Genomic DNA, 22,884 nt, shown 5'->3' on the forward strand with positions numbered 1-22,884 from the left:
CAGCCATAAAAAGGGAAATTGACAGTAACACATTCATAGTAGAGGACTTTAACACCCCATTTTCACCAATGGACAGATCATCCAAAATGAAAATAAATAAGGGAACAAAAGTATTAAATAATACATTAAACAAGACCATCAACCTTAATTGATATTTATAGGATATTCTATACAAAAACAACAGAATACACATTTTTCTCAAGGGCTCATGGAACACTCTCCAGGATAGATCATATCTTGGGTCACATATCAAGCCTTGGTAAATTTAAGAAAATTGAAATTGTATCAAGTTTCTTTTCCAACCACAACACTGTGAGACAAGATATCAATTACAGGAAAAGATCTGTAAAAATACAAACACATTGAGGATAAACAATACACTACTTAATAACCAAGCGATCATTGAGGAAATCAAAGAGGAAATGAAAAAATACCCAGAAACAAATGACAATGGGGATGCTATGACCCAAAACCTATGGGATGCAGCAAAAGCAGTTCTACAAGGGAAGTTTATAGCAATAAAATCCTACCTTAAGGAACAGGAAACATCTCAAATAAACAACCTAACCTTACACCTAAAGCAAATAGGGAAAGAAGAACCAAAAAAAATCCAAACTTAGCAGAAGGAAAGAAATCATAAAGATCAGATCAGAAACAAATGAAAAAGAAATGAAGAAAATGATCGCAAAGATCAATAAATCCAAAAGCTGGTTCTTTGAGAAGATAAACAAAATTGATAAACCATTAGCCAGACTCATCAAGAAAAAAAGGGAGAAGACTCAAATCAATAGAATTAGAAATGAAAAAGGAGGAGTAACAACTGACACTGCAGAAATACAAAAGATCATTAGAGATTACTACAAGCAACTCTATTCCAATAAAGTGGAAAACCTGGAAGAAATGGACAACTTCTTAGAAAAGCACAACCTGCCAAGAATGAATCAGGAAGATATACAAAATATAAACAGACCAATCACAAGCACTGAAATTGAAACTGTGATTAAAAATCTTCCAACAAACAAAAGCCCAGGACCAGATGGCTTCACAGATGAATTCTATCTTACATTTAGAGAAGAGCCAACACCTATCCTTCTCAAACTCTTCCAAAACATAGCAGAGGGAGGAACACTCCCAAACTCATTCTACGAGGCCACCATCACCCTGATACCAAAACCAGACAAAGATGTCACAGAGAAAACTACAGGCCAATATCACTGATGAACATAGATGTAAAAATCCTCAATAAAATACTAGGAAACAGAATCCAGCAGCACATTAAAAGGATCATACACCATGATCAAGTGGGCTTTATTCTAGGAATGCAAGGATTCTTCATTGTATGCAAATCAATCAACATTATACACCATATTAACGAATTAAAGGAGAAAAACCATATGATCATCTCAATAGACACATAGAAAGCTTTCAAAAACATTCAACACCCATTTATGATAAAAACCCTGCAGAAAGTAGGCATAGAGGGAACTTTCCTCAACATAATTAAGGCCATATATGACAAACCCACAGCCAAGATCGTTCTCAATAGTGAAAAACTGAAACCATTACCACTAAGAGCAGGAACAAGACAAGGTTGCCCACTGTCACCACTCTTATTCAAAATAGTTTTGGAAGTTTTAGCCACAGCAATCAGAAAAGAAAAGGAATCCAAATCAGAAAAGAAGTAAAGCTGTCACTGTTTGCAGATGACATGACACTATACATAGAGAATCCTAACGATGCTACCAGAAAACTACTAGAGCTAATCAATGAATTTGGTAAAGTAGCAGGATACAATATTAATGCACAGAAATCTCTGGCATTCCTAGACACTAATGATGAAAAATCAGAAATTGAAATTAAGAAAATACTCCCATTTACCATTGCAACAAAAAGAATAAAATATCTCGGAATAAACCTACCTAAGGAGACAAAAGACCTGTATGCAGAAAATTATAAGACACTGATGAAAGAAATTAAAGATTATACAAATAGTTGGAGAGATATACCATGTTCTTAGCTTAGAAGAATCAACATTGTGAAAATGACTCTACTACCCAAAGCAATCTACAGATTCAATGCAATCCCTATCAAACTATCACTGACATTTTTCACAGAACTAGAACAAAAAATTTCACAATTTATATGGAAATACAAAAAACCCCGAATAGCCAAAGCAATCTTGAGAATGAAAAACAGAGCTGGAGGACTCAGGCTCCCTGACTTCAGACTCTATTACAAAGCTACAGTAATCAAGACAGTATGGTACTGGCACAAAAATAGAAATATAGATCAATGGAACAGGATGGAAAGCCCAGAGATAAACTCACACAGTTATGGTCACCTTATCTTTGATAAAGGAAGTAGGGATGTACAGTGGAGAAAAGACAGCCTCTTCAATACGTGGTGCTGGGAAAATTGGACAGGTACATGTAAAAGTATGAGATTTGAACACTCTCTAAAACCATTCACAAAAATAAGCTCAAAATGGATTAAAGACCTAAATGTAAGGCCAGAAACTATCAATCTCTTATAGGAAAACATAGGCAGAACACTCTATGACATAAATCACAGCAAGATCCTTTTTGACCCACCTCCTAGAGACATGGAAATAAAAATAAAAATAAACAAATGGGACCTAATGAAACTTAAAAGCTTTTGCACAGCAAAGGAAACCATAAACAACACCAAAAGACAACCCTCAGAATGGGAGAAAATATTTTCCAATGAAACAACTGACAAAGGATTAATCTCCAAAATTTATAAGCAGCTTATGCAGCTCAATAACAACAACAAAAAAAAAACCGAATCCAAAACTGGGTAGAAAACCTAAATAGATATTTCTCCACAGAAGATATACAGATTGCCAAAAAACACATGAAAAAATGCCCAACATCATTAATCATTAGAGAAATGCAAATCAATACTACAATGAGATATCTTCTCACACCAGTCAGAATTGCCATCGACAAAAAATCCAGAAACAATAAATGTTGGAGAGGGTGTGGAGAAAAGGGAACACTCTTGCAATGCTGGTGGAAATGTGAATTGGTACAGCCACTATGGAGAACAGTATGGAGGTTCCTTAAAAAACTACAAATAGAACTACCATATGACCCAGCAATCCCACTACTGGGCATATACCCTGAGAAAACCATAATTCAAAAAGAGTCATGTACCAAAATGTTCATTGCAGCTCTATTTACAATAGCCAGAAGATGGAAACAGCCTAAGTGTCCATCATCAGATGAATGGATAAAGAAGATATGGCACATATATACAATGGAATATTACTCAGCCATTAAAAGAAATGAAATTGAGTTATTTATAGTGAGGTGGATGGACCTAGAGTCTGTCATACAGAGTGAAGTGAGTCAGAAAGAGAAAGAGAAATACCGTATACTAACACATATATATGGATCTAAGAAAAAAATAAATGTCATGAAGAACTTAGGGGTAAGATGGGAATAAAGACACAGACCTATTAGAGAATGGACTTGAGGATATGGGGAGGGGGAAGGGCAAGCTGTGACAAAGTGAGAGAGTGGCATGCACATATATACACTACCAAACGTAAAATAGATAGCTAGTGGGAAGCAGCCGCATAGCACAGGGAGATCAGCTTGGTGCTTTGTGACTGCCTAGAGGGGTGGGATAGGGAGGGTAGAAGGGAGGGAGACACCAGAGGGAAGAGATATGGGAACATATCTACATGTATAACTGAGTCATTTTGTTATAAAACAGAAACTAACACACGATTGTAAGGCATTTATACTCTAATAAGGATGTTAAAAACAAAAAACAAAAAAACACCGAGGTGAATTCACACTTCCGCAAATTCAAAACCAAGGAGAAGCCTAGGTAGTGAACAAGGTGAAATTAGGGTAGAGCTGAGACGATGGGTGATTTATTCATGGGCTGATGGATGGAAAGTGTATTTTAAAAGGATAAACAATAGTAAGGACAAAGTGGCACATTAATTCACAGGCAGTTTGTGCTGGGTTGGTTGTGTTGTCATGTATGTTTTAGGTCAGCAGCACCTCCCCAGCCTCAAGTTACTATTACATGACATTTTAATACATGCACATTAACTTCTGAATTCTTTGTCCCTGACCACAAGAATTTCATGTTGAGTGTATGTGGATTGGGGGTCATTCCGGTTGAGGATAATTAGAAAAAGATGGAATTAGGAGATGGGGAGGGGAAAGGAGGCAAAACAGCAGGACAAAGGATTTTGTCAAAGCAGCCATGGAGAAATAAAGGAAGCCCTGAGCTCAGAATCCTTTCACAGGAAGCAAGCTAAGACATATGTAAAAGGGATTGGTAGAGCCAGGTCACAGCACTCTTCCAGCATGAGGGACCTTAGACTGGAAAGTTAAGGCCCTGGATCCCTGCTATTAGCCAAGGAGTGTTGACAAACACCTACTTCACTGTGGCAGACTAAATGGGTTAAAAATGGCTGCAGGAAACTTGTTTTCATCTTGAGTATTCAAATTACATTATGTCTCTGAATAGAATCAAATGCTGAAGTCATCATTAAAAAGACAGTAAATAATTGCATGGAAGGTCAGACTCTGCAGAGGAGAAAGCTTCTTAGCTCATTCACACACAGTGTCTGCAACAGAGCAGAATCTCTAGGCATTTCATTTCAACCACAGGAGGAAGGAAAGAATGGCGAACTGAAATCAATTGTAGAATATTAATTACTGCCTATGTAAGGTGCATCAAATAATGTTTCTATGCTTTGCATCTGTATGTAGTCTGTATAATTTTATTTTCATGGATAGTAAAAATTTTAAAACAAACCTTCATTAAAGAGGTTAACCTGGAAACTCTCTCCTCAGCCACTCTTAAGGCAAGTATTGCAAACTTGGGCACCTTCTGACTCAGCCAGGGAAAACAAGTGAAGGATGCCTCTTACTCTTGATTGGAGTGTGATAGAGAGTGACAGAGATTTTTATAAACTTCAGAGAAAATGCACCATTTAAAAAAAAAAGAATTCAATTTTCTTAAACCACATTGTAAGCCAAAGAAATAGGTCTGCAGGCCACAGAGAGATTTCTGTGTGAGCGTTTCAACCTCTTAATATCTTAAATTCCGTAACAGCAAAGTATCGTATCACAGGGGTTTTCAAGATTCTTGTGAGGGGGAAGAGCATGTTAAAATGAAAATGCAAACAGACCAGAACCTTGAATTTAAGAAAACATGTGTTTTCCTATACTTGTGGCTTTCAGTCTTCAATGTCTGATGTTATTTCTCTTTTTTAAATACTTCATGCTGATGTTTTTGTTGTATTTGGTAAGTGTCGATATTTGAGAGGAAGTTCATGACAATGATAGCCACCTTGGTGTGGCTTAGTCAAAATGAATCCTGGGGTACCAGAGTATTGGATTTGTAAATTAAAAACACAAACAAGGAATATCTATAAATTTTGTCAGGTTAAAAATTCACTTATTGAACAACATTATTGTATAATTGTATTTTTATAATAACTTTGTATATATATGTATGCATAAAAATATATCCAGAAGGACATAAACCAAAATGATAAAACAAAAAAATAAATAAATTAAAAAACACAAACATATACACACATGAATACATAAACCACACTCAAACAGAAGTCTACCATTATACACACACATGCACACACAGAAGTACAAACTCATGCATACATAACTACACAAACATATATGCACATACAAATACACAAGCACACACACATGCAAACACACACAAATACATTAACACATACACATGCAGGCACACAGAAATGCAGAAACTCATTTGGGCTTTTTGTCAGATTGTCTTAAAGGGATATAGACTCCCATGAGAGAATTTTTTGAGATCTCTGGTAAAGATGAGACAAAATTTGTTCTAATATGGCTCAGAGCCTGCCTAGACCTCACTCCACATTACTTGCTCAGTTAATTTGTACCAACTGCCCTGTACTTATTTTGACTTTACCTGCAGCTGAAAAACATAAGCTTCTGCTGTTTTTTAAAATTTATTTATTTTTATTGAAGCATAGTTGATTTACAATGTTGTGTTAGTTTCAGGTGTAAAGCAAAGTGATATATATATAATACATATATATATATTCTTTTTCAGATTCTTTTCCCTTATAGGTTATTACAAAATATTGAGTATAGTTGTCTGTGATATACAGTAGGCCCTTGTTGGTAATCTATTTTATATATCATATTGTGTATATGTTAATCCCAACTCCTAATTTGTTCCCCTCTCCCAAGGAGATATGGGTCTTGCCTCTGCTTTTTGTTTTTTTTTTTCCTTTTGTACATCTCTAATACATCTGGATTTCTCTTTCAAATAACAAAAATGCCATTTCAAATAAAAACAATAATTTACTAGTCCCCTCTTAAAATATGTGGGCAGACACAAAAAGCCACCTTTCGTATGATTTCATTTACAGGAAACATCCAGAATAGGTAAAGAAACAGAGTAAGAAAGAGGATTAGGGGTTGTCAGGGGCTGGGAAAGGGAGGAATGGGGAGTGCTTGCTTTGGATATATGGTTTTATTTTGCAGGAATGAAATAGTCTGAAACTAGACTGTGGTGATGGTTGCACAGCACTGTGAATGTACTTAATGCTCCTGAATTGCACAACTTAAAATTTAAAAAGCTTAAATTTTATTACTTTGTACTTAAAACATAAAGTACAGGGTGCCATAAATAATGTGAAAGAAAAGGACCACAAAGGCTGTGTATATGTGCATGTGTGTGTCTGTGTATGTATGTGTGTATGTGAGAGATAAAGAAGGAGAGACAGAGAAACTGAGTAGTGTAGCAAAGATGGTAAAATCTTAACAATTGGGGAATCTGGGTGCAAGAGATAAGAGAGATATTTTTATATTGTTCTTGCAAATTTACTATCAAGTTTTCATTTCTTGGAAAGAATATGAGAGAACAGAAGTAGCAACCTAAAGAGAAGTAGTAGTCTATGCACGTGTGTAAAGTTTATTATGTTTCATGTTAATGTGGTCTAAATAGATTACTTGAAAGGCTGAAATGTTAATGAGGAAAAACCTAACAGTAAGCACATATCATTTTGCAACAGATTGCATTTCTCTCACAAAATATGGCTGGCTTGACATTTAAAAGAAGGACTGCATTGAATATGTATTTGGTTTGAACCAGCTGGATTAGCTTAGATACTTATAATATCTAGTTACTACAATAATTTGCCTTTTTTCTTCTAAATGGAAAAATAACAACGTTGTATAGCCTTGTTTTCTAAATTTTAGGATACGTCGTGGTGTTTCTGCTGAGCAGATGTTTTCTTGTTTGCATGTAAAATGGATCTGTTAAAATTTTATAACATGCAGCATTTCATGTTTTCCAAATAGACTTGTTTCAGTGATTTGACGAAAACTTTAGCTAATTTGCCAGAAGTATTTTTCTGAGTGCCAAAAATTTCCATCTCTCTGTGACATTCTTTCTGTCCCTCCTTCAGATTGTGCACAAATGGCAGGACCCCCGCACTGTTTGCAATCTTGCCCCCCTTTCTCAGATGGTTCCTAATTAGAGCTTTAGTCCGGGGTTGAATGTGATCGTTTCAATCATTTTTCCATTTCCCAAAGAGACTATTATTCTCATAAAATGCTTATTAGAGAAGGCATTGGGGATTCAGAACAATTTTACTTTTTGCTTATCTTCCAAGGACCATGAGATCAGGATCCAGATGTTCTGACTTAGACAAGGGCAGAGTTATTCCCTGGCAAAGCAAAAATGAGGTTCTGCATATAAGAGAGAAAAAAGGATGGAGATGTACATGCCTGAAAGACTCATATATACATGCTTGGCCATTTCTTATATATTCATTGAGAGAGTAAACATGAAGAAATGCTGAGAGGTCCTTTGACTCTAACCACTGTGAATGCAGTTGAAAAATATACAAGGATTACATCGCAAATTAAAATAAATGTAGCTGGGTCATTGAGAAAATAGGCTATTGTATTTCATGCATTAAAGAAGGTTTAGGTCAGAGTAGTAGCAGAGAAAGGTTTTAAGTGACATTCCCCTTTCTGAGGCATCCTTGACTCCCTTCTTGCTCATTTTTGTGTTCCTGAGACTTCTTATTTCTGAGTTTTTCCTGTCTTTGCATAAATAAAATGCTATTAGAAAATAGCCCTGCTTATTTCTTTCTTTACTTCTTTTCTTTGTTTCTCCACACCTCCCAAATACATTTTGCTTAAGTTGAGAAAATATTACAAGAAGAAAAATAAAAATCATGTTCTAGTAAAATTTTTGAAGAATTAATATAACTATTATTAAAATATTTACCATCCTTTCTAATTGAGTTCCTTAATGTCCCTTTTTTTGTTCATTCATCTCCCCGTACACACTGTTCATCACACCAGTCAGGTTTAGATCCAATGTCTTGTTAGGAAGTTAACCCTGCCCAACATGTTACCCGAGCACATTATAATTTCAATTAAGTTGTTTGATGGAAAAATACTTCATTAAATTTCAAAACAAAGACTAAAAATGGTATGATTTCAATGGCTTGTAAGAAAAATAATTTTACACATGCATATGCAAATATCCATTATTTTAAACACTGTCTATGACATACCTTTACATATGCTTAAATATGAGAATTTTCCATCTCTAAATGAGACAGAAAAGGCCAAAACAAACAACTGTCTACTAGTGCAATAGTCAGCTTGCATGGAACCTTGCCAATCACCATTAGAAGGCTGAGTGGTGCATCCTAATTAGTGTGGGTGCCTTTTTGCCCTCTTGTCAATTCCCAGATGAGGAAATGGCTTATTGATTCTGAGTTTTTTTTTTTTTTTTTCAGCTTAGAGGTCATTACATATGAAGATACCAAAGCTATAAACCATGATGCCCAGGAAGTAAAGCTCAGCTGGCTTTTCCATTTGAAAGAAAATTTCCTTCAAAGAATGCTAACCCCTATCTAAGCTGTCCTGTTCATGCCAGGGAGGTTAGCCTTGGCTAGATCTCCCTCCCTTTCTCTCTCTTTTTCTATCTCTATATAGATATATCTCACAAGGTATTGTGCAATATAAGTGATATTATATTGTGTATATAATACGGATGGTATTGTACTTGATATTTTCTCTGTATGTTTTACCAGTAATATTATTAACCAGTCCTGGGGATGGTTAAAGATATACTTTGAAAAAGTTTGTGTGTTGGCCTGAAATTAAGCTTAAACCTCTGCTTCTTCCTAAGTCATACTATTTCAGAGTTTGGAAAAACATTATTGATTCCATAATCTACTTGTCATCAACTGGGGAAAGAATCTCCATTATGATGTTTCTGACAGGTGTTCACCCTACCTCTGCTTGATATAGTCTTTGAAGTCAAGGGCTTGGGTTTACATCTTGACTGTCCTTCTCTCCAGCTTTGGGGTGTTGACAACCCTCTGAGTCTATTTTCCTCATCTAAGTGAGGGTAATACTAGCCATGTCTTTATGTTTGTGGAAGTGTGATGATGTAGTATATACAACACCCTGATTATGGAGACCAGCACAAGTTGATTAATTAATACAAGTTTCTTTATCTACACCTTCCACTTCTGCGAAGCCCATTAACTTTCAAATCAGCATGTTCCATTGCTGAACTGGTATATAGTTGTTATTTATTTTTTAAAATTTTACAGTACCTTTCTTTTTTTTCTCATCTGTGCTTCTCAGTGTGGTTTTGAGCTCTCCAGAAGTAGTCTCTATCTACTCCTGTAGATCAGTAGGGGTTATCTCAAGATAGTAGAATAACTCTGTTATTTTCTAGGCTATGTATTCTCAGTTCCTTTAACTGCCATTGAATTGATAAAGCTTCTGAACATTTTAACTGTCCAGTGCTCTCCTGCTGGACAGAATTAAATGGATGAATCTTCCTCCTTCCCAAACCATCCACATTTATCACTCAGAATTACTGATACTATATTTTTATTCATGCATGCTTTATTAAATATTTTACCTTATATTGAATTTTCAATCACCTAAAACAATAGTCAGTTTCATGGAAGAATTCACTGGAATTGCATTACACATCTTTCTTATCAGAGCTACACAAAGCCAAGCACACGTTCTACATCTAGCTCTAAACAGATGTTGGTCGCCCATGTAATTGAAACATCCTCTGGTTAGTATGACAGATTGTTTAAACCAATTAATGAAGTGTATAATTATACACATTTTATCACTCTATAGGATAAAAACATATTTTCAGCAAACATCTTTCTTTAGTCAGTAAGCAACTGCCTTCCCTTTTCTTAGGTTTGATGTGAAAGTGGCCAGGTTGACGTTTAATCCACTAAAGAAAAAAACTAGAGATGAAGGTGAGGGGCAACTGTACCATTTTATGTGTATTTGCATTCAATGTTGTTAAATAGTAGCTCTGATTCTACTCTTCTGTTAATGACAACTCTACCTGGGTCTGGATGAGGTATCAGTTATGATCTGCTTTTGGTTATGATGGGAGGAATAATGTTAAAACTGGAGTTCATATTTAAACTCAATATATATACTAAATTATTATAAATCAAATGGTAATAATCACTTTAATATTAGAATATTAAACCTCTAACAATGTATTCAAGTAATTGTATAATATATATGAAAAAAGTTATGGAAGGACAAAGTGTGTATCTTTTAAAATATAATTAAAATAAAAATAGTGGTGCTGAAAGTCCAATTTCATAAAAAATTGGGCTTGTGCTAAGTAGTATCCTTCACCTATTCTTTACAATAAGCACCCAAGAGCTCAAGTATAGTACTTCTTAAATTAAACTTAGAAATGAAGATTAAGATAGGTTTGATAAAGAAAAATCCTTTACATTTATTAAACAAAAGCATCCTAGATGAATCATACTCCAGGACTCCGAAAACAAACAAACAAAAAGCAATAAAAGATATATTTGTCTACCTGATCCCAAAATAGTTAACGCTCTTTTTAAAAATTTATAAATAGGGCTTCCCTGGTGGCGCAGTGGTTGAGAGTCCGCCTGCCGATGTGGGGGACACGGGTTCGTGCCCCGGTCTGGGAGGATTCCACATACCGCGGAGCGGCTGGGCCTGTGAGCCATGGCCGCTGAGCCTGCGTGTCTGGAGCCTGTGCTCTGCAATGGGAGAGACCACGACAGTGAGAGGCCCGCGTCCCGCAAAAAAAAAATTATAAATAACAGAAGCTATCACTATCATGAACAATGCATTATTGTCTCACTCCTTGCCTCATCAACTTGTTTCTTTGATGTTCTTCATGAGGAATTTTAGTGTCATTCCAATTTCATGTGAGAGAGGAAGCATATTTGAAAAATATGTGCTCACCCAGTTTCATTTGCTCTTCTGGACAAAGCATTCTGATTTTCCTCCATTGCTCACCATCCCCACATATCCTCAGTCCACAGGACTTGGATGCAGTTGATTCCACAGAGCATCCCTTTGAGAGAATGTGACCCTGATACTGACATCAGAACTTTGCAGCCCCTTGATCACAGTGATTTTTCTGAAATAGACACGGTACTCAACACAGTGCAAGGAGACTCAATTGCTAGACTTTAGAGAACTGTTAGAAAAGGAATATTATCCTTTCTACTCAAAGATCATAAAAAGATAGGGTGTATTTCATTTTGCAGGAATTTTGTCACTAGGAATGGAAAGCCTGCAGGAAAATGGAGCAAACAGAAAAGGTTCACAATGTAGAGCCAAGACATAGAATGAAACTGAAGCTTGAAAGTCTTAATTGCCCCTCCCCCCTCACTCCAGCTGTCTTGATAAACTCTGCCTTTATTTTTGTTGTTGATTTTTTCTTAAGATGATTTGAGTTGAATTTTCTATTAATTGTAATGGAAGGAAGCCTAACATACAAGTTAATTCAACTTGGAAAACTTGATATCACTTACCCAGTGACACTGGAAAACCTGGCAGGATTGTGCCAGCTTATTCATGCCAAAAGGCTTGATGCCCTTAGATATGACACCAGTTCCTTTATAGAGATAGATCTCTCCATTGTGTATTTACCTCTTTTGTAGGACTGGGTCTGTAAATGGAACCTTCTCCTAAGTATCCACTGGTATTTTCTAAGAATGCTTATTCTTCTTTAAGACTGGAGGACTAAACAAGTTCTAGAACTAAATTAATGGAAACATTGTTCTGCTAGGTATTTAATAAACTTTATCCTTGGAACTGGAATCTTTCTTATAAGAAAAGGGCTCATATATGGCCTCTAAGCTTTTAACTGATCGATCAAGCTGATGACTTTTATTGTAACTGCCTAATGCCTTTGTATATATTAAAAATACATTGGAAAACTCTTTTATGCCACAACTTCTTAGAATTGACCAAGCCTGGATTACCTCCTTCTGTGTTGTCTTCCTTTAAAGATGTAATGTCATGTGGAAATCATGTCCACTTTATCTATTTCTAAATCATGACATATGATTGCAATGTAGGTTGCTAGATTTCAAAATCAAATTATAAAAAAAAATTGCAACACATACATTTTGTATACAAATATTTTTAAATAAAATAATAATGAATAGTGAAAGTCATCCCACCATTGGTAATATTTTTCTAATTTTCTGACATGTCATTAAATTAAAATTTAATATGATTGTATTACACATATTGCTTTATAACCTACTTTTTTACAAGCAATATATCATGAAGATATTTTATGTCAATACAAATAATTTTCCATTATAATTTAAACACTTGCATTGTACTTTCTTGAGGAAAGTACTTTTTTAAAATAACCAGTTTGCTATTGTTCAGCATATCTGGTAACAATGATAAACCTAAGATCTTCCCTGGTGGGTAGAGGGGTTAAGAGTCCACTTTCCAATGCAGAGGACATGGGTTTGGTCCCTGGTGGGGGAACGAAGATCCCACATGCTGCTGGACAACTAAGCCCATGTGCTGCAACTACTGAGCCTGCGCGCCATGACTGGAGAGGCTGCATGCCGCAACTACAGAGCCCACATGCTCTGGAGCCTGCATGCCACAACTAGGGAGCCCACACACAACAACTAGAGAGAAACCCGTGCACCACAACTTGAGAGCATCCTGTGCGCTGCAATGAAAAATCTTGAGTGCTACAAGTAAGACCCGATGCAGCCAAAAATAAATAAATAAATATTTTAAAAGAAAAATGATAAACCTAATACTAATTGCAGGCTACCATTTGCAGCAAACACTGTCGGTGCTCCACACTGGGTCTCTCCGATTGCTCTCCTGGGAATATATGCCCCTGCACTTTTCTGTATGTTTTGGGTCTAAAGACATATGCTCACATACTTCCTCAGAGGCCAGTTCTTAGGCTCCTGGAGCCCTTTATCCACAGGCAGAGTGAATTGAAGACCTGGGCATTTACTTCCCTCTGGTGTGATATTTAGTACAATCAAGGACTGGCCCAGAAAATGACAAAGTCCACATTCTTGACTCAGGACAAACCTGAGGCATAATTCACACTCCAGAGTCCCTCTGTAGGATCAAGGTGGAATGGAATTTTCCTGAAAACATACACTTGCTTGGGCTTCCTCTGCTCCCTTCAGACCTCCCTCGGGAGCACTTTCTGAATGAATCTCTTACAACTGAACCTTCATCTTTACAACTACTTTTTAAAAATTAATTAATTAATTATTTGGGCTGCGTTGGGTCTTCGTTGCTGCATGCAGGCTTTCCCTAGTTGCAGCGAGAGAGGACCACTCTTCGGTGTGGCGTGCAGACTTCTCATTGCGGTGACTTCTCTCCTTGCGGAGCACGGGCTCTAGGCACACGAGCTTCAGTAGTTGTGGCACTCGGGCTCTGTAGTTGTGGCTCACGGTCTCTAGAGTGCTGGCTCAGTAGTTGTGGTGCACGAGCTTAGTTGCTCCGCAACATGTGGGATTCTCCTGGGCCAGGGCTCAAATCCGTGTCCCCTGCATTGGCAGGTGGATTCTTAACCACTGCACCACCAGTAAAGTCCCTTTACAACTACTTCTAATGAAGCTGACCCAAGACACCAGTATGGATTTTTCAGTAGCATTTTCCATTTAGGAAGGAGCATGGTGGTTCCAAACACTTGAAAAGGATTAGTGGAAAAGTTAAGATATATCAAAACTTATTTATAATAAAGATATGATAAAGCTTCTATTATTTATCTAGAAGGCATATCTATTTTGTCTCTCAAAAAGAAAGTACATAAAGCAAGTAAATTCTAGAATAAATAAAATATTAATGTTTTAATCAAAATATTAATGTTTTCATATATTTCAGTAAGTTCTTTTGTTTAATTTATTATTCACAGATTTATATGGTTATTTGATAACCTGTCTCTGGCTTTTTGGTAGTTAGCACAATCCATAGCGAGAAAGAATGTAAAGAATGAATGGATTCTCCAGTCATTCATCCACCCATCCTTTTATTTGATTGTAATAGAATATCTAATATGCTAGTATCTGGACATAAAATATAAAAAAAAAATGGAACCTGACTTCATGGTCTTCAATCTTTAGAGGTTGTTGGATGTATAAGTAGATGATTATAGGTCACTGTGATAATATCACTATAATATTATAAAACATTACTATCTATTGTTTATGGAGATATGCACACATATGAATGAAGCAAGGGAGGAGAATATAAAGGACTTCAGTAAAATTATTTTTAATAATATGAAGAAGAGAGGCCAAAATATGAATATTTTGTTTACTCTAAAAATGAATACTCAGGACATTATTGCATTGTCTTTGTTCTTTCTTTGAATGATTTTATTTCTTAAGGTCTTAAGATATCATCAATGAAAGAATGATTAGTTTTTCTGGGGTGGGGATTTATTAATGCTCAGATTAGTTGTCAAGAAGACTCAAGTAGGATACACATGTGGACATTCTGAGGGGACAAATAGTGTGAGCAAGGACACAGATTTGGGATTTTTAGTGGATGGTGGGTAATTTGGTATAACAGGAATTAGATGGTTAAAATTAAACTATAATAATGGAAACACAGCAAGATCTTGCACAAAGCAGGTGGAAAAACCCGATGACTACTACAAAAAATCTAATATAACATTCTCATGATTGGCTGTGTAATGCAGAGCCTTCTAGATGATGACAGTTACACAATGAAGACATACACTGTAATGCATGGAATACAGTGTTTGGCCCTGGGATGACATATATTTGCATATATGCCTTGGGTCCTAAGATATTATTGTGCATGGTTGTTTTCCTAAACCTGGAATATTGTGATTCTATTTCAAAATATGGATAGCTGATTTCATGTATTTTGAAATTTTATCACTTACTAACAATTACCAAAATTACTTTCCAATTTGAATTTGGGGAAAGAATTTGTTCCACCTCCCCCAAACCCCCAAACTATGTTAATGTTAAATTTGTAGGCTTCCTAGAACCCCAGGATCTCTGGATAAACTGTGGACATATTTGTAATTCTCTTTGTTTTAGGAAGAATTTTTGATCAAACTTCTCCTTGAATCAACAGTGTTCCTGATTTTAAAAATGTGTTAAACTTTGCTCAATCTCTATACACAAAATTTTATAATTAAATAACTATCTGTTAATATGGTTAATATTGAAAGATAGTAATGATACTCTTTGGCATATGTTCCGTTGAAGTTAATACTATTTATTTAAAACAACTTCCAAAGCAAAACTACTTTAAGAATTATGGCCTTACTTGAATAACTCAGTGCATGCATCTATTTATTTTTAAATAATAGATTTCAGAAAGGGGTCAGGCATCCCATCTAGTATTTTACCAAAGAGGAAATAGATATTCAAATTGGTTAAGTGGTTTGCCCTAATTCAGCAAAAATATTGCAGTTCGTTACTCTTAAATCTTTACTAGACTGACCCAACCCTCAAAAAGTATTTATCAAACTTTGATCTTTGGCATGCCTTTTAAGAAGAAGCTTTGGAAAACAGTAAAGGTTTTCTGGAATAATGATGTACTCAGCTTTTTCTTTTTCCAGAAATGTTACTATATGAAGGAAATGAGTTCCAATATTAGAATTATAATTTTTATTTGAAGATATTTAACTTGATTATGTGTTTCTTGAATATTAACCTATAGTAGTTGTGATGACTCAAACATATAAATGCATAACATATTCAAAATTCTCTAAAGGCAGTAGATCATGAAACATTTAAGAAGGGCAATAACGTGTATGCTGGGAAAGACAAAACACATACATACAAAATAAAGAACAATAACATCAAAGTCAAGTAACCAAAAGGAAAGGCATGTAAAGAAGGACCTGAAAAATATTTTAGTACAGCACCTTTTCTTTTCAGTTTAATATTTTGGAATGTAACATAAAAAGTAACTTAAAAGTACAAAAAAGGTATATTTCAAGTATTATGTGATAACTGTCAAATCTTAAAAATGAAGCAATTGACAAACTCTGAGCCAGGTGCAATCAGGGGATAAAAAGAGAGTCAACTGCTATCTTCAAGGAGATGAATAACTTCATGGAGCAATGAAATAGTAAGAACCATATTTCAGAGTACCTGGCAATTTTGTAATCTCCACAAAACATTTTCTCTGTCTCAGGGTAAGAATATTTTGACATAATAATGAAATTCTGACCATATCACAATATATATTTCTGGTGTTGAAACAAGATAATTAACTGGCTTTGGAAAGAACTTGGGGCAGTTTTTAAACAATCCATGCATAATGACAGGAAAAACTGTGTCGATGAAGACGTAGCATAGGTGGGGAGGAAAAATAAATACAGGGCAAGCTCAGTACCAGAGCTCGCACGTCATGAGGACCCGTGCTGTGAGTCACACATTTCAATAAATAAAGTCTAGTATATTTGTTTTCCAGTGATGTTTAGTGATAAAAGGTAACTTTTAAGGAAAGTTTTTATAATTACTATGGATATTAATTTGTGAAGTGTGAGGTCATCTCTTTCATGTGTCTCTAACATGAGACCATAGTGATCCTTTTAAAAGGAAGTATCATTTACCTTTGTGAAAAAAGGGATAACTCTCAGCTTCCACTTTCTGAAGGACTGAAATATTCTTTTTCTCTCTCTCCAAATGGAAGAGTTGGAAGACCTCAGAGGAAGGTTATGAATCTGTAGCAACTTTATCCAATAAAAAAAAGTCTAACTTGAAAAGTCATTAGGGCAATTTTCCATTTATCAAAATTTTCTGCCTTGACTAAAAACAATTCATTTTTAAGTTTTAAGGTGAGTGCTGTATTAAATGACTCACCCATATGTTCACTGCTTATAGTTGTCCATATTTTCATTGATTGGATATGTTTCTCTTCCTCAGAACAGCATTGCACTGAGGATGGATGTGGATTCCCTTGGTGTAACACCGAGCTAAACTGAACATAGCATTCTTAGATACTGGCTATGTAGCCCAAAGCCCCTTTGGCTGATGACTGTTACACAAGTAGGACATATACTATAAAACATGGCATAAAGGGTCAACTAAAGGAACCCAAAGCAGTCAAAAACATTGAGGTTGCTGAGTAAAAGTACAAACACTTTTATATACTCCTATATAAACATTTATATACTTAAAATCAATTTCTTTTCTATCTCCTATCTTTACTTGGAAGCCAAAGACTTTTTTTTTTCTTGAATTTTAAATAACGTGTGGCATGCTGATTTGAGGACCATTTTGCAAGTTCTTACGAACAGATTACCCAAGAGAACAACCACCATGTTCCCTAGTGGCTTATGTCATAACCAATGGAATTGTACTCTTGGGAGGAGGGAGAAGAAGTAAAAACTTGTTTTTGGACCTGTGGTCATGAAACTATGCTTTGTGGTGGGAACCCACTATTGGGTTTTGTTGTCCAGCATTAACATGTCCTTTTGTATGCTGAGGAAATTATAGAAAGTCAGGACAAAACAAACTTTCACATCAGCAGATCCTCCAATTCACCAGAAGGATGAATTTTGCATTAGAACAGAATGAGGAGGGAGATGAATCTTCTTTCCCACCCAGTTTGGGGGAAAATGATGAAGCACACTCTTTCCAGGGATGCATGATCTTTCTCGGCAGTAGCTTGCTAATGATAAAGCCAATTGACAGGGTCGGCTTTCAGCTTGTCTGGAAATATCAAGAGAGTGTTCTCTGAGTGTCTATGGGTAAAATGAATCAGTTTTCCTTCAAAATGCATCCTGGCTTACCCATGCTACATGCTGAGTGCACACGTCTGTGTCCCTACACAGAGTCTCCCAGTCTCAAAAGCAGCATTATATTTACATTTTTTAGACTATCTCAGAGACACTAAGTATTAGAAGGGCCTGATTATATACTCTAAGCCTTTCCTTAACAGGAGAATAAAGAGTTAATGCTTTGTGTACCTTTTCTGAGGTGGTTTTAACTTTGAAATGACTTAGCTTCTTATACTTATTTATCTTTAGTTAGGCATAGAGTGCCATATTATCATGTTTTGTTTATTACTTACTGTTCTCTTGTCCCTCCTCATAACTTAGACCTTTAAAGTATCTGTTGATAATTTTCATATTCTCATTTCATGTTTGTAGAACCAAGTAACCCATGTAAATTACTTTAATCTCTCTTTCTAAAATCAGTCCTCCATGGCCTTAATTATTCTGAGTGGTACAGTTTGAACTCCTTGAGCCTCGTTTGGCAGAATGATGGCAAGAGAGCTGGCTCGAGATTGTCAGTAGCAAAGTGTTTGCCATGCCACCACCCTTGTCAAAGGCAGGCTTCCTCTAGGCTACTGAGCACTCTGTAGTCCACTGCTCTCTCTTCCCGGCTTTCCCCCAGCCTGAAAATTCCAGCTGCAATCAGCTGATGAGCTCAGAGCTGCAGGGACAGCTTGACACAAGTTTTGAATCTGATTCAATTCTCCTGTAATGTTGGGACAGTGAATTCTCAGACGGGGCCTAACAACAGCCCTGGCTATGCTGATGCTCTGACCAGAACATTTCAACTTAGCTCAGTCATCTTAAAATCAATGATGGTGGCTGGAAAAAATTCTTTATGGAAGCCTCTAGATAAAAGCAATTCAAAGATATTTTATTTTCCACTGCACATTTCCAGAGCTTTGATTTCCCTGATGAAATGCTCCTTGCTTGTGATATGTTCCCAGATTTACCTAGATTAAAGGAAGATGTCTACTCAGAGGAAGAGAAGTCAAAACACACAAAGATAATTTCACATCATGCTACTATAGTTGATGCTTTCAAAGAGGATGATGCTATATGTCAGAATTTTTAAAGTCACTATCAAGTTAGTTATTTGCATATCTTTTTTGTTTCCCCTTAAAAAAACTCTAAAAATGTAAGAGAGGAGAAATTGCATGAATTTCTTCTTTTACTGAATACCCACCCTTTTAGCCAAAGGATTTTTATGATGTGGATTTTCATGAGTGAAGAGAAAACAGGAAGCACACAGAATGTTAAGTGATATATTTAAGATATTCATTTTTAAGATTAGGTTTGGGTGTGTCTGATTTGGGGGCCCAAGTTCAGTTACCTACTACAATTCTGCATCATTATTCCTTATATTGAGGGGCTAACAGGCAAAAAGCAAGGTACCAGGATATCTGGGTTCCTCACCTGAGTCAGTTGGGAAGAATCCAATTCCTAGCTCATTTAGACTGTTGGCCGAGTTTAGATCTGAAGTTTCCCCTTCCTTCTCTGTCGAATGGGGACTGGCCATTCTTTTAGAGTTCTCTTTACAGCCCTCCATAGTGGCCACCTACATCTCAGAACCAGCAAAGGCATGCTGGAGTTTGGAAGCTCTCTTTCTCTGCTGCCTTCCTCTTTCACCACATCTCTCCAACACCAGCCAGAGAAAATTCTCCACTTTTAAGGATCCATTTGATTAGATGGGACCTCTTAAGGTAATCAGGATAATTTCCCTAATTTTAATGTCTGTAGCCTGAAATTATATCTTTAAAGCCCCTTTTTGCCATGTATCATAAGCTATTCACAGGTTCTAGGCATTCAGGCATTTGGGGGCAGGGAGGGGGGGAGTTGCAATTATTCAACGTAACACACTATCCAAAAGTCTCTCATATATATATAATGATCTCCCTATCCTATCATCTATCTATCTATCTATCTAATATCTATCTGACACATGGTATGGAGAACTGAAAAAAAAAATGATGTTGGCTCAAAAAAAACCTGACTCCAAAAATTCCTTCCTCTACCAGATGTTTACTAACGTGACCCTGCTGGGAATTTGATCATGGGGATTTTCTTTATCTTTTCAAAGTTGTGTTTGTCGCTTGTTGTTGTATTTCCCTAAACAGGTAATTGGGAAATTGATGAGATGGTCACGGGCATGCCTTTAGTGTTACACCTGATATATGAGAGGGGGCAGTGTATTTTGAATCCAATTTTGTTTGACGGGAACCATCACACATCCTATCTCTTAACAAAAGCTGCTTCATAGCAGTTACCCCAGGTCACTGAGACCAAGCCAGAGCCTGTCATTGTGGGAGTGTGTGTGTTTGGGGGTGGGGGGGGGAGATAAGAACCCAGGGGCGGGATCAGCATGGGAAGGAAGCTGGACACTGTCCTCTCTAAGCCTAGCATGTGGGAAACAGCTGGATGCATTAGTTTAACCTTTGTCATTCTTGGCACTGAAAAAGCACATCCAGTTTACACAAAAAGAATTCCCAAATGGAACTTTCACAAAGTTATGGTGAAAAACATGAGGAAAGTGCTGTGAATGAAAGCATGGCATTGATTTTTACCTGGGTTACTCTGCTAAAATCCCATTTCTCTCTCATGTGGTTACTAAGAGGTCCTTGGAAGCATTAAGTGCTCCCCGGGGAAAAGCAAAAATAAGAACAAACAGAATACAATAGCCAAAAAAGAAGGAGGAAGGAACTGTATTAAAACAGGAGGGGAATCTCATTAATTTTCTTCTAATACTGCTTATAGGTGAAAGAGAAAACTACATTCCTAAGAAACCAAGAGAAGGTGTGGAGATTCTCTGAAAGCAAGTTGCTCACCTCCTTATTTGCCTCAAAAAGTTTACCCAATTGAAAATATCCCACTCTCTGGCTAGAGTGTGGTGTTTTACATTATTATAAATGGACCAAGACGGACCTGTGTACGTGGCTCTGGTGAAGGACCCTGCGGGCAGTGGCTGGACATGGTTCTTGATTTTGTGTAATCTTTCCTCCATCAACATCAGTCAGAAAAGAATATCATGTAATTAGGATAATTCATCTTGCCTTTAGAAACCTTGGAACAGTAAATGAGGAGATCCTAAGATTAGTAGCATATTAAAAATATTTTTTTTCTAAAATTATGTCAGTGTTTCCCCATTTTGCAGAGAAAGATTTGTTTTCTTCAACCGAGTTTCTTACCTTATAATAAATAGGTTTACCCTAAAATCCTGATAATGAAAGTACTATGTTCTAATTATAAGAAAACTAACACATATGAAAGTAATGCAGCGGAAAGTAAATATGCTGCCCTTCTTTCACAAGCCATTGGAAAACAGAGAGAGAGAGAGAAAGAGAGTATGTGTGTGTGTGTGTGTGTGTGTGTATGTGTGTGTGTGTAGCATGATCATGTGATATTACAGGACATTTAGGTTACCATTAATATTTTTTTGTAACAAATTTTGGCAATTATATTTATTTAATCTAATGAAATTACTTCTGTTAAAACATGGTAGACTGAACATAAATGTTTATCACCAGTCTATCTAAACCTTTAAAAATGTTAGAATTTTTTGCTTCCATAATATTTTTGTGTAGAATGTTTATATTCAATAATATTCCATTTTGGGCTTCCCTGGTGGTGCAGTGGTTGAGAGTCCGCCTGCCGATGCAGGGGACACAGGTTCGTGCCCCGGTCCTGGAAGATCCCACATGCCACGGAGCAGCTGGGCCCGTGAGCCATGGACGCTGAGCTTGCGCATACGGAGCCTGTGTTCCGCAACGGGAGAGGCCACAACAGTGAGAGGCCCACGTACCGCAAAAAGAAAAAAAAAAAAATAATATTCCATTTTGTTTGGGTTTTATAAATATACTGAAGGTTAATTTTATTTTAATAACTGTCTTAGCCACATTACACAGTTTTTGAAATGTAATATACTAACTTCTAAATAATTTTTCTGTAATAGTGCTTATAGTATTAATTTTATCTTTAACCAGTGAGTTAATTGGAAGACTGTGCTGTTTTAAAAACAAATTGATAAAAATTGTAACTATCTGTTTATCTATCAATCTATCGATCCATCCATTTATCCATCCATCTATCCATTCATACACCCACCCACTCCACCCAATATAACCATTCATCCATCAGTCAACCCTCCATCTGTCATATTCATCTCTATAATTTATCTTCCATATTTTGCTGTCAACTTCTAATCTGACTATCTTATACTCAGAGAATATCAAATTCATTGATACTGAATATCTAAGATATCTATCGATATCTAAGAAGGCTATGGTAGTTGTCATTATCATTATGAATTTGTGAGATACAAGTTTTTAAACTAACTTTATTTATGTTTGAGATATTTTTAAGCTGTACTATTCAACTCATTGCTTTTTATGCTCTTTATATCTTTTACATGATTTCTAAATTTTACCGTTTTAAAAAATCCATCATAGTTTCATGTAAAACTTTTGACTAAATTTCATTTTCTTAGATATGTAATAGTACTCTACTTCTTGTATTTGCAATTACATTTGCTCTCTTCAACTCAGACCACCCTTCAATTTTCAACCATTTTAATATTCTTCTAAATGTCTTTCTTCGAGGTTTTTCAAAGTGGAGTTTTTAAACCTGATTTGAGGTTTCTTTGAACTGTAGAATCTGCCACATTGACGTCAATAATGAAAATATTTCTTGAATTATTTTTTCTCTATTATTTAATATCCAAGTATATTTTTGTATTTTCTCTTTTGTCACTTGTCAGTGATG

The sequence above is a fragment of the Lagenorhynchus albirostris genome, chromosome 5 (assembly GCF_949774975.1).
Source record: "Lagenorhynchus albirostris chromosome 5, mLagAlb1.1, whole genome shotgun sequence".
NCBI lineage: Eukaryota > Metazoa > Chordata > Mammalia > Artiodactyla > Delphinidae > Lagenorhynchus > Lagenorhynchus albirostris.